Genomic DNA, 12,610 nt, shown 5'->3' with positions numbered 1-12,610 from the left:
GAGAGATTATAAAGCCATTATGTTCCAGTCATGCTGTCTAATAATCTATTGTATATGTTTAAATGTGAAATTAGTTACCTTAGATGTGAATCCTAAAACCACAAGTTTTCATAGTGCTTGTTTAGTGTTTCTTTAAATCCAACACAATCTTAAAGCACATCCCAGTGCATGAATGTGCTTGTACATCCACCGTAGCATGTTCACAAAACGTGCCTTTGTAACTTGTTAATAGTTAACTGGTAAACTTGCCAAGAACCATTGAGATTTAATGACATGGAAAATTACAATGTAACAAGATAGGTACGGGACTTTTTCAGAAAGATTTTGGCTATCATGATGTAGAACAGAATCCATTTTCTCCAGTTCTGTAGACGATCTAGCTTTCCATTATAATGAACTTCAGTATTAAAAAAGCCAGGTGGGAGTATTTCTGTATCCTTAAATAGTAGGACTGCAAAATGACAAGCCAGAAACCTCTGTAATATTATATGCTCCCACAAATGGTACTGCTTTAAAAAAAGATAAATATAGCATCATTTATTTTTACCCAGTTGCATACTGACTTGTACAATAATCCACATCATACAGAAGTAAGGCACAGGTTTTGTTTATGCATTTTCAAAATATACCCAATCTTGCTATGGCTTTAATTGTCTTCCTATACAGCTAGGCAAAGCATGGTCTTCATTCTAGGTCATACATGCTGAAACATCTTTTGAAATATTTTGTTTACTATATCTGATTGTGATATACATTTATACTTAATCAATGTATCAACAGTACATTATGGAAGCAGCAAAACCAAAAAAAAAATAAATCCATAAGTACATATGGAACAGCAAAGTCAAAAAAGAAAAACAAAATCCATCCTTTGTCTTAATAAATCCTTGTATGAGACGATAAGAAAATTCGTACACTGTAACAGATAACATTCAAACAGAAAACACGTCATGTCTGAGCAGCTTTTGAATGCAGTGGTTCAGCTCAGAACCAGACGTTATAAATACCTTTTCAGAGTGAGATAAGATAAGAGGAATTTGAAATAACTTCTTGGAAAGTCAATGTGATTCTTGAAATTTGTCAGATATATCTGTCTGATGTGTTGTATTTTAAAAACTGATATTTTATTCTGGAAACTGATGCATATCACATTTTATTCCTTTCTAAACCTTTATTCTTCTTTTCCTAGTTTACTTATGAAACATTCAATATTGAATATATATATATATATATATATATATATATATATATATATATATGGATTCCGGCGTGTAGCCCGCAAGACGATTCCCTGCAAGCTACATCGCCAAATCCAAATGGCTGCAGCGGCACTTTGCCATAGTGCAATATGGCTGAAAAGCCTAGCTGCTGCAGCTGTAATCTATGTACGGGCAAAGGCAACCCGCGGATGTAACGCATTCCTTATTTACATTCAAGGAATGCATTTATTGAAGTATTTATTTATTATGTTGTCAGACTGACAACAAAATAAATAAATAAGTAAATAAATGCATTCCTTGAATGTAAATAAGGAATGTGTTTACACATCCGGTACGGTTGCCTTTGCCCGTACATAGATTACAGCTGCAGTGGCTAGGCTTTTCAGCCATATTGCACTACTGCAAGTGCTGCTGCAGCCATTTGGGTTCGGCGATGTAGCTCACAGGGAATCGTCTTGCGGGCTACACGCCGGAATCCATATATATATATATTTAGGGTATATATTATATATTCAAAGTTTCAAAACTTTGAACCTTATATGTTCAACAACATATGAGCAAAGTTTGAAACTTTGAAAATACAATAAAAAATTAAAAAAAAAACCTTAACTGAACACTCTGAGGAGGGAGGCAAGCCCCCCTGCACCCCCATACCCCCCCCTACTTAAATATACCAACTCTGAGATCGCACTTCAGTGCAGAAAATGGAAATTTTCCCATTCTGTACTGTACGGAGCTATTGCTTTTAACCTTCGAACTTTTCAAAGTTCGATCATATTGTGTCGACCATATGACATTCAAACTTTGAAAAGTTTTAATAATTAATAGGGATCCTATATATAAATAAATATATATATATATATATATATATATATATATATATATATATATATATATATATATATATATAAAAACACAACAGAGTGACAGAGTACGCTGATCACAAGGAATTTATTACTATGATGCATGCCTGTAATTGCAATATATGATACTTTCTTCACTTCACTAAAAGGCCTAAAACAATTGAATACCTTTTGTAGTTATTCATTAAAAAATACAGAATACTGCATTCATGAACCTTTCATGCAACTTTGATGTGCTATCAGAGACTTGGCATTTGTATGCAGTACTGACATTGGAGAATTTCATGAAACAAAATTGCCCCAGATCACATATAAATGGATCAGATGTGAACACACAAGGGGAGACATTGGAAATATATACACATACAATCAAAGGGTAGAAAAATGGCTCTCAATCAAGAGGGCTATAGGCAGCCTGTCAGCCAGCAGTTGGCTCAGGAACATTACTGAGATCCAGGAGATAGTAACCTGGAACTCAGTGGCCACTGGCAACAGCCACACTCACTCTTGTTGGCCTAATGACATCAACCAGCCATTTAGTGAGTGTGTTTTGTGCTGCAGGAGGAGTTGCTGGATGATGACCCAGTTATCATTCTCCAGTAAACTGCAGCTTTCATTCTCTCTCGAGTATCAGTGCAGACAGAGCCAGTGACTTGTACATTCTACCTATCTAGAGTGAGCCAGAATCCTCCTCAGATAAGGCACTTCCACACCTTTGACAAGCCTCAGCCACAGCCTCAGTTGGGATGACAACATGCTAGCTGATGAATCTGTGACAATGTTGGACTATGGAGCCCTGCTGAATTGGAAAAGCTAATAATAGTAATGGTGACTAAGTGTTAATAGTACAGATATATGGAAAACATGAACAATGATGTTACTAAGCCTGCAACACCTGAAATTTATTCTGCTTCTTGTAGCTGTTGAAAGCACTCTCTGCATACTCTGCCTCTGTGGAAAGGCAAAAGGGATAGGCAAACAATTACATAATAAATTTTGATGTGCGGATATGCAAATGACAGTGCATAACTGCAAGCAGAAATATTAAATGATTCTGCTTAACGCCGAATTACAGCAAGAAGTGTATGTGCAAAGAATCAACAGGCACTCAGGTTCTCATGCTGCAGGACAGCAGTCTGCACCACCACCAAAAGTATTTACAGAGGAGTAGATGAGATACACTAATGTTGTAAATATCAGTGAAGCAGAAAGTAGACAAAGCTACAATAAACACACCCATGTGCAATGATCCAGAAACACAAAACAAAGCCCATTATGCCCCATTATCACAGCACTTTGCCCAGTCCAACAAAGCTACACACATATACAGGACAACAGCTGCCAACAACATACACAACAGACAGATGATAACCCAGAGCTGCCAACCTGAAATATCCTAAGATCTGTGATATTTACTGAAAAACAGACAATCAAGAAGACACAGTTACAAACAACAAAAATATTTACTAAATATAGTACTGTATATTGTAGACATGATAAATATTACACCATTTATGAGTCCTTGCCTAACCTCTGATAATGCTGTATCGGGATCTTCAGGGTGATGCTGATACAGGTCACTGTGCCAATGCCTGCACTGCTCACAAGTACACAGTGAGATGCTGGCCACCCATAACAGAAGAGCTGCCAGGTCATACCAGGCAGCCACCTTCCTACAAAGACCCATGTGGGGTTCCAGTAGCAGTTCATTGAACTCGTTGTGCAGAAGGTACAGCATATATTTTCCTGTCAGACACTCACCATGGAACATTATTATCAGGACCAGTCTCCATGGATGTATATCAATGTAATACGTAAGCATGGAAACCATGCCCTACATATGACTCTGAACCTTGTGCAGCACACCCAGGTACCATAGATGTGTAACATACCTACATGGTCAGCTTGCATGATTGAGCAGGCATGCTTGGCATGCTGGTGATATGCAGGTAAAAGTCTATACATCGCATCTCACTGCTGCACTTCAGTGAGACACTGTGATTCATAGACAAAGGTAGAATATAGCCTCATTATTATGAATAAGATGCACATTAGTACATCTCAATGTTATGTGTAGGTGATCCTTGATTTTGGATGCTAATATGTGCATCAAGGAAAAAGGATCACAAACATATTTTAGCACATTGAATCATTTTCTACAAACACAGAAGCAGGAATTACATTGTAAACAGGCCACAATAGCTACACAAAAGTCTACATTAGTATTGTAAGAGATATATCAGCAGCATCACAGACTTGAATATTTCCCTGTTGAATGTTCCCTGTAAGTGTATGGTTGTCAAGTTAACATCAATATGCAGTCATTCTTATGCTAAATCAGGCTTGTACCCTCTTACACTCAAGCACTTCATCACACACACAACACTAGCAGGGAATGGCAGCCTAGTGATTCAAGACAAACACCCACTTACATCCAAGCAACACTACTCTGTGTAGCATAAACCTCTGTAGCCTAATTTACTCCTGCACCACTTCTTATACAGCCTTAGTAAGGGAGGCAGCCCTGTGACACATGATATCCACCTCTTCCACTTCCCAGCAGCCCTATTCAATGGCTGACACATATGAGGTCTTCACATTGTACTCATCCAAGTGTATCCAGTCATACCCTACTGTGACACTCTGATGTCAATGTAAAATATGTATGTCAGCACACCCACATGTGCCTTTACAGTCCATGAAGTCTTGTCTCTTATGGGGATACATGACAATTGCTCAACTGACTTAATATCAAGATCAAAAAAGCTGAAGCATAAACACTGATGGAAATGTTGATACGTAGAAATAAAGAGGAAACCTATAGTGTGTGGTTACGGTACAGTGGGCAATGGGGAATTAGTCTTTTCCCTGAAATAGTGCTGCCCCCACCTCGCAAAAAAATGTTGTTTTTTTTTTTGTTTTTTGTTTTTTTTGCTTTCTGTTTTTTAATTTAACATTCTGGATCTCAATGTAATGACATCAGACATTCAGGACATTTGACTGAATTACATGAATCCCTCTCAAGGTCTTCCATACATTGCAGATGTCAAAGTTTGGACAAGTTCAGTCCAGAAATAATGCTTTAATACAGGCACTAATGATACTTGCCCAGTGGCTTTTCAGGAAAGAAGGTAATCCCTAATCTCTACAATAAAGGGTGGGAGGTTGGCGTAATGGGTAAGGTACTTACCTTAGAAACACAAGGCGCAGGGTTTAATTCTGACATGAGGTAATTGACTAGGCTTAAAATGGCCCATAAGGGCAGTTAGCCTAGTACTACCCTATGAACCTATATACTTCATGTAGGAAATAGTGGTGCACAATGTCATTGCTGTGAATGGGAGGAAGTGCATCAATGTTGGAAACGTAAATTCATGTATTTATGTATGTATACATATATGCATGTGTAAATACACTTATTTCCGTTTGATAACAGGAGTAACACAAAAAATGCTAAGAGTCCCTTTTCAGAGGCATCCTGGGGAGAAAATTACATAACAGAGTGATCCAAATGGGCAAATGTAAAGTTTACAAGTTATAATACAATTAATTAAACATACGGTCATTTGAAAAGAGTGTCAGTAATGTTGTATACATACCTTTCAATGATGGAGTCATTTAATTAGGATACACCTTTATGGAAAATATAAGAATATTATAGAATATGGAGATGTTGTGACATGATAGATAAGAGTGCAATGGGATGGCATGCAGCTGATGTAGTAGAAGAACTGGGAGTATGGGAGTTTAGGATTAATAGGTATGATGGAGAACTGTGGCTGATGACAACAGAAAGGAGTTAGGTATGCATTGAAGATGGATTTAGTATAGAGAAGATGTGAAAGCAGAGAGAGGAAGAAGCAGAAGAGGATTAGACAGCAGACTGGAATAATTCAGGTAGTATATCCCTTATTCATACTGTAATGATTAATAATGGGTGTCCTTTCTTACAACGTTTTATTTCATATTCATATAAACATGTTAATAATAGTTATCCTTTCTTAGAACATCTATGCATTTCTTATTAATATAAGGATGTTAATAATGGCCATCCTTTCATAAAGCAAGGACAACTACATCTAGAGCTTACATTGCATTGCAATTTGTTTTGGAAATTACTGTATCTGATTCTTGCCTTAGCTCTGTAGGTAAGCAAAGTAAATGACATTATATGATGAGCCTCAAAGAGAGTACACAACATATGGGCAGAAAGGTGGGCGGCACAGTGTAGTCCTCCATCAACCACTACATTTATTGAGGAAGAAACACTTCTGATATCTCTGCATGGTGATGATGAGGGGATAAACATTATACTTAGATGTGCTGACACCTCTCTCAACTGTCCAGATCTTTTCATAATGCCCAGACTTTTGACTCATGTTTTTGTTCTGCCCATCATAAAATTTGTGTTTTTTGGACAAATCATTGAAGACTGACCTGACCAAATAATAATAGACCTTTGAGGTTTTAACGGTGTATCCTTCAGAAAATGCACCTTAATGCAAAACCTATTATTCTAACAACTTTCTACAATTATAATATCAGTATTTAAAATATTCCCCATACTAATGCAAAACCTATTCTAACAACTTTTTAAAATTATAACATGAATATTTAAAATATGTCCCTGATTTTGGACCTTTGCCCCCCCCCCCACATTTTTGGGCTTTGTCCAAAATTCTTGTGTATAGATATTGAGAGGTACGGCAGGAAGTCACATGTCATGGAGACCAGCAAGGAGTGCATCTAGACTGCAGGAGGGTACTACAAATTTGAGTGTACCAACACAAACTGTGATTGCGCTAACCTCAGCCTTTCTCCTTTACAGGTACTTTGAGTATAGAGGTTTCATAGACTTCTGTGAGAAGTACTATGTCAGAAGCATACATATCATGGGCTTTGGGGCTTGCAAAGTGAGCATTATCACACTGCACTGTTATGCATCTGTGCCCATGGAGCAAACAACGCATCTCTTTTACTGTAAAAGAAGAACATACTAAGGCCAATCTCTTTCCAGTATCTGATGATGAAGCCAACAGACACATTAAGTAAGAGTTTCAGGACACATTGATACTGTCAATCTTTTTTCTTGAGTGGTCATACATTGAGATGCATGATGATATCCTAGCATCCTCCAAACCCACGCTATGAACAACAACATGTTAATAGTGTAGAATCTATCCAGTCAGAAAGGCCTCCACTGTGACTGATGTCACAGCCAAAACTAGTGTATGGCAAGTATGAGTGGATGAATGTGATGTGTGGATACCCTCTATTTGGTGGGCTACCAATGCAATATGGTGTAGTCCTATGTTACAGCCAGCCCCTTCTATGAGGGTGACTATTGGCCTCAATGAGCACTATCATATGTACATAATCCACAGCTATACACATGGAATGAGATGTTTGGCATAGCGCATTGGCCTTTGGAGACATTGAAGTCCATGAGCAATTCTATGATTGGCTTTGTGTGCTCCTTCGTGAGACACATCACTTCCAAGGCTAATTCTATGGGAGTATTAGCCAGTGCCAGCATCAGTGCCTCACCCTAATGTTGTCTATGGCCATGAGCATGTGAGTAACCAACGTGGACATACTGGATAACAACAGCAAGGTGAATAGTCTACACCTGCCACAGTTGTGTTTCCATCAGGTGAAGAGAGAACTTTTTGTATGTGTCCATCATGCATGTCCTATTCTACCAGTTCTTCCATGTCCATTTCTGTGTGGTATTTGGGAAGTCTATATTATAAAGTTGAAGCGTTAGGTAATAGAATACCTAAAGCTCGACACCTAAACAGAGAAAGTTGTAAACATTGAGTGGCCACTTCTGCAAATTCTTTCATAGAGAAGGAATTTGCTTGGCTGGAGGAAAAAAAATTCAAACCCTAATCGAGTGGGAGGCTTCACCCCCACACCCCCCATATGGGGGGATGTACCCCCACACCCCCCAACTAAATATATGAACTCTGAGATCACTCTACAGTGGAGAAAAGGGCATATTCCTGATAACAGCCAAGTTAATTCTTTCCCTATGAAAGAATTTGGGGAAATGGCCATTCGATATTTACAGCTTTCCCTGTTTAGATGTCGATCTTTAGGTATTTGATTACCTAAAGTTTTGATCACCTAATATAGACCCATATTTGGGCCTGTAATGCCATTACAGCACTAGGGCCTAGAAGCTCAGTCCTGTAGTGCCCCTCTCACATACTCTTACTGCAGTCACCCCACAATATGGCCTCATAGTGACATCATCACCCACATATTTGAAGAGATCATATTTAATATAGATACCACCCATTCTCATGACTCCCATCTCCACCTCCATTGACATGCAGTTCCATGACCCCCTGTAATGTAGAGTAACGTGTCCCTGTGTCCCTAGACAATTAGGCAAACATTAAAGACTGTGCCATCATCACCCCCTTTTCATATGGTGCATGTGGAAATATCTTATGCACAGAGTGACTCAGCCATGCACTTCCCCAGCATAGATATTAGATAACACTGCATGCATCATTTTGTTTAATGTCACACTACACTGCTGCTGTCAACATGTCTGGGTCTGATGAGGTGGGTTAGATGTTGCCACTTTGCCTGCTCTGCTGTTTACAGTTCATGAAGCCCTTCTTTAGGTGTATGGAGTGGCTGCTGTAATTGTCCACCTCTATCTATTTTGCTGTTCATGGATGCTGAGGTGATCACAGTGGATTCTACTGATGCACTGGTATAGGGTCTTAGGAATGCCTACTGGCAGACCTGTTGTTAGTGTATGCAGCATGTTGCAAATATCTGACTGGGTGTAAAGGAGGCATAAAACAGTGCCCCCAAGACATATCTAGGTAAGCAGAACCAGGAAGTAAGCAGGTAGAACACAAAATTTTATTGCATTTCTAATTGTGCATGGTAATTATTATACCACAATTTGGATTCTTTATGGGAGTTACCAGCTAGGACTCCATGGACAACCTGCATCACTTGTCACCAATTAGAGACCTAGAGGAAAAAAAATGGTAGTTAGTGTTGTGCAGATATTATGTATGTGGTCGTAGATTAATAGGTATGCCACTGTACCTTCACTTATCTAGCAGGTAGCCGTGTGTGATGTCTCCATTCAGGAAAGAGACATACAGATGAATTATATGCCATATATGGGAGTCAAAGGCACTACCCGGTGCTGCAGTAATACATGATTTATCACCCGCATGTGTATAACACACCACCTGACAGCTGATGGAATGATAGTCATGCCTATTGATGTGGACAACACATGGGTCCTTTACTGACACGTGTACAACCTATGGTTTTTAACACTATGGGGATGAGGGCAGTGTCACAGGAGCCTTACATGGTGGTGACTGTCTCACATAATTTGTTGGGAAAGCAGATGTGGTCCTCCACATGTAGAAGCAATGTAGTGAGGAAGGTGAGAGTTTTCTATAGGCCAACAACTACCATATACCCAAGGTGCCCCCAGTTTGTCCCTGAAAGGTCCTGTAGCTAGTAAAGTAAGTGATGCTCGTACTTTGATATGCACAAATATTGGAAGTCCACCCATTCCTCCATTTCAAGTCTGTGGGCTATGCATGTCAGTAAAAACCAGTATAATGTTTCTGTCCATGTAATACCAGTCACAGACTTGCTAATCTGTAATCTTGTGAGAAGTATTATGCAACAGTACTATAGTCTGTTGCATGGGTAGCTGAAATGCCCTTCTAGGAGACTGTGAATTGAGCTTTAGAAATGCTCATTAACAAAACTCACTACTACTGCAAACATATGCCACAGGTTCTTGGAGTTCATAGGTTCATAGGTTGGTACTAGGCTATCGGCCCTAGGGCCTAAACAAGCCTGGCCATAACAATTCCCTGGGTATTTCTTCCCACAGTATTTACTTTCCTGGACCCCTGTCTAGCATGGCGACTGATGTGATCCCTGGGGTGAATTTCCTATCTCCCATCCAAACGTCAAGGTTCCTTTTGAAGAAGGCCAAAGAGGCACTCTGCTTGACGTGTATGGGCAGTCTATTCCAGAGTCTGGTGAGTCTCTGGGTCAGGAACCTACCCCTCCAGCATGTTTTGTTCATTGTGATGACAAGGTTTAGATCCCTGGAGCATGTGTCTCTGAGGGATTGGGATATCTTTAAGTGTAGCGTGTCCAACAGCTCTGTGTTTGACATGGCCTTGTATGTTAAGCAGAGATCACCTCTGAGTAGATGACATGTGACAGAGTATAGGTGGAGGTTTTTTAGACGGTCAACATAGGGCATCTGCTTTAGGCCTGTGATTCTTTTAGTGAGGTATTTCTGTGGCCTTTCCAGTTGTTGCAGATGTCTTGATAGGTACATACCAAATGGGGTGTTGTATTCTGTAATGGGTCTAATGAGGGCTGAGTACAGTGTGACAATGACCTCTTTTTTTTCTGGATGAAATCCCTTAGTGATGAGGTGTGCCACATAGAAGGATTTCCTGACTGTTGTGGCAATGTGGTTATGGAAGGTGAGACCACTGTCCACCTGTGTCCCTAAGTCTCTTATCTCACTTTCAGTGTTTAGTGTACTGCCACCTATGTGGTAATTCATGGGTACATGTTTTTTCCCAAAGGGGATAACTATACATTTCTTGACATTGAGCTTGAATCCATGCCTCTGACACCAAGCATCTGTTTCTGTAAGGCCCATTTGTAGAATATCCACATCATTTGGGGATTCATTAATGGCTCTCAGTTTGCAGTCATCTGTGAACTTTGTTAGCCAGAGTCCCTTAGTGTTGGCCTGAACCCTGGAGTACTCCACTTGTCACTTGTCTGGAGCTGGATTTGGATTCGGCTACTTTTACAACATGGGTTCTATCAGTAAGTCAGTTGGCAACCCATCAAGTGATGTAGGGATTAATGCCCAGCTTAGTAAGTTTATCTAGGATTCCAGATTGGGGGATGCTGTTGAAGGCCTTGGCGAGGTCTAGATAGGCTGTGTGGACCACCTTACTCTTGTCCACAGCTCTGAAGACTGATTCAAAGAAGTCAATCAAGTTCAGGAGACAAGATTGGCCCTTCATGAACCCAAACTGCGTGGGGTCCAGTGTTTGAAGGTTGCCAATATCTTTGTTTATAAGTTCCATGATAATGCGTTCCATGCCCTTGCAGATCAGGCTCGTTAGACTGATAGAGAGGTAGTTCACAGGATCCAAGGTCGATCCCCCCTTGTGGAGTTTGATAACTGTAGCTGTGTGCCACTCAGTGGCATGAAGCCTGAGGTGAGACTATGATTAAATATGACACTTAGATGAGGTGCCAGTTCATTTTGTAGTTCATGTAGTACACAACCTGGGATGTCGTCTGGTCCCATGGATGCTCTATTCTTAGCCTTAGAGAGTGCGTTTTTTACCTGTATTGCCATTATTACCAGAATTTGGCAATCTTTCTGTATTGAGATGGGCCATTTTGGGGGTGAGAGGGTGGTGAAGTTTGCACTAATCGATCTGCCAGGATATTGGCAATATCCTTGGGATCAGTATATTTAATGCTATTCTGTGGTAGCACAGAGCAGATCTGAGCATTCCCATTTAGATTTTTGACATAGCTATAGAATGCCTTGTGGTTGTCTTTTGAATCTTTGGCAATTTTATTTTCATAACTAGCTTTGGAGGATGTTATGAGGGATCTCAGCTTCTTACTGAGGCTGGTAAAGGAGTTTTTTGCATCCTGGGATTTTCCTCTTTTCTGTAACAGTTTCTTCCTTCTGTTGTATAGTTTGTTTGTGGCAGGGGGCCACCAGATTGGCTTCCTTTTTTTGGAGGAGAGCATCTTGGTTCTATTGGGGATGGCATGATTCATGCACAAGTGGATGTGCTCATACAGTGCCTTAGTGTAGGATTCAGCAGTCGAACTTTCAGTTCCCGTCTGCATGGGTGTCATGAAGTTTGTCACTTCTTACTTGAGTAGCATGAAGTTGGCTTTGGAGAAGTTTTTTATGGAGGTTTCCTTACTGGGGGGTGGGGGTGGGATGTGGATGTCGAGGATGATTAGCTTATGGTCAGACCTGACCACTGATTGGGAGACCAGAGGTGTGGAGCATCAATTTCCCATGTTGGTAATGACCAAGTCTAGGATATTGGAGCTCCTGGTGGGACTAAGGATTAGTTGATCCAAGGCATTAGAAATTATAAATTCCAAGAACTGTTGGGCAAAGGTGTTGGTACATGAGTAGTTTTCCAAGTTAATGGCATAGTAGTTGAAATCACCCAGTATTATGGTCTTTAGCTGTATCTTAATATTTTCTAGTATGTTTAGAATGGTGTAGTGAGAATCTTGGGGCATGGTGGGGGATCTGTAGCAAGCTAAAATTTGGATTGCAGTCTTACCTAGTGTTAGTTGCACCTGGCGAATTTCAGATGCATTGTGTTGGACAACTAGCCTGGTGTTGAGAATATCCTTGGTGAATGTGGACATTCCCCCACCTTTAGTGTTTCGGTCCTGGTTTGGTGGCCGAAAACTGTGGTAAGAGTTTTAGCCTGGAATTGCAGG

Source organism: Protopterus annectens, chromosome 1.part0 (assembly GCF_019279795.1).
Source record: "Protopterus annectens isolate FY-2018-M chromosome 1.part0, PAN1.0, whole genome shotgun sequence".
In the NCBI taxonomy this organism is placed as follows: Eukaryota; Metazoa; Chordata; order Ceratodontiformes; family Protopteridae; genus Protopterus; species Protopterus annectens.
The sequence above is the reverse complement of the archived record's forward strand: the minus strand, read 5'-3'. Positions refer to the sequence as shown.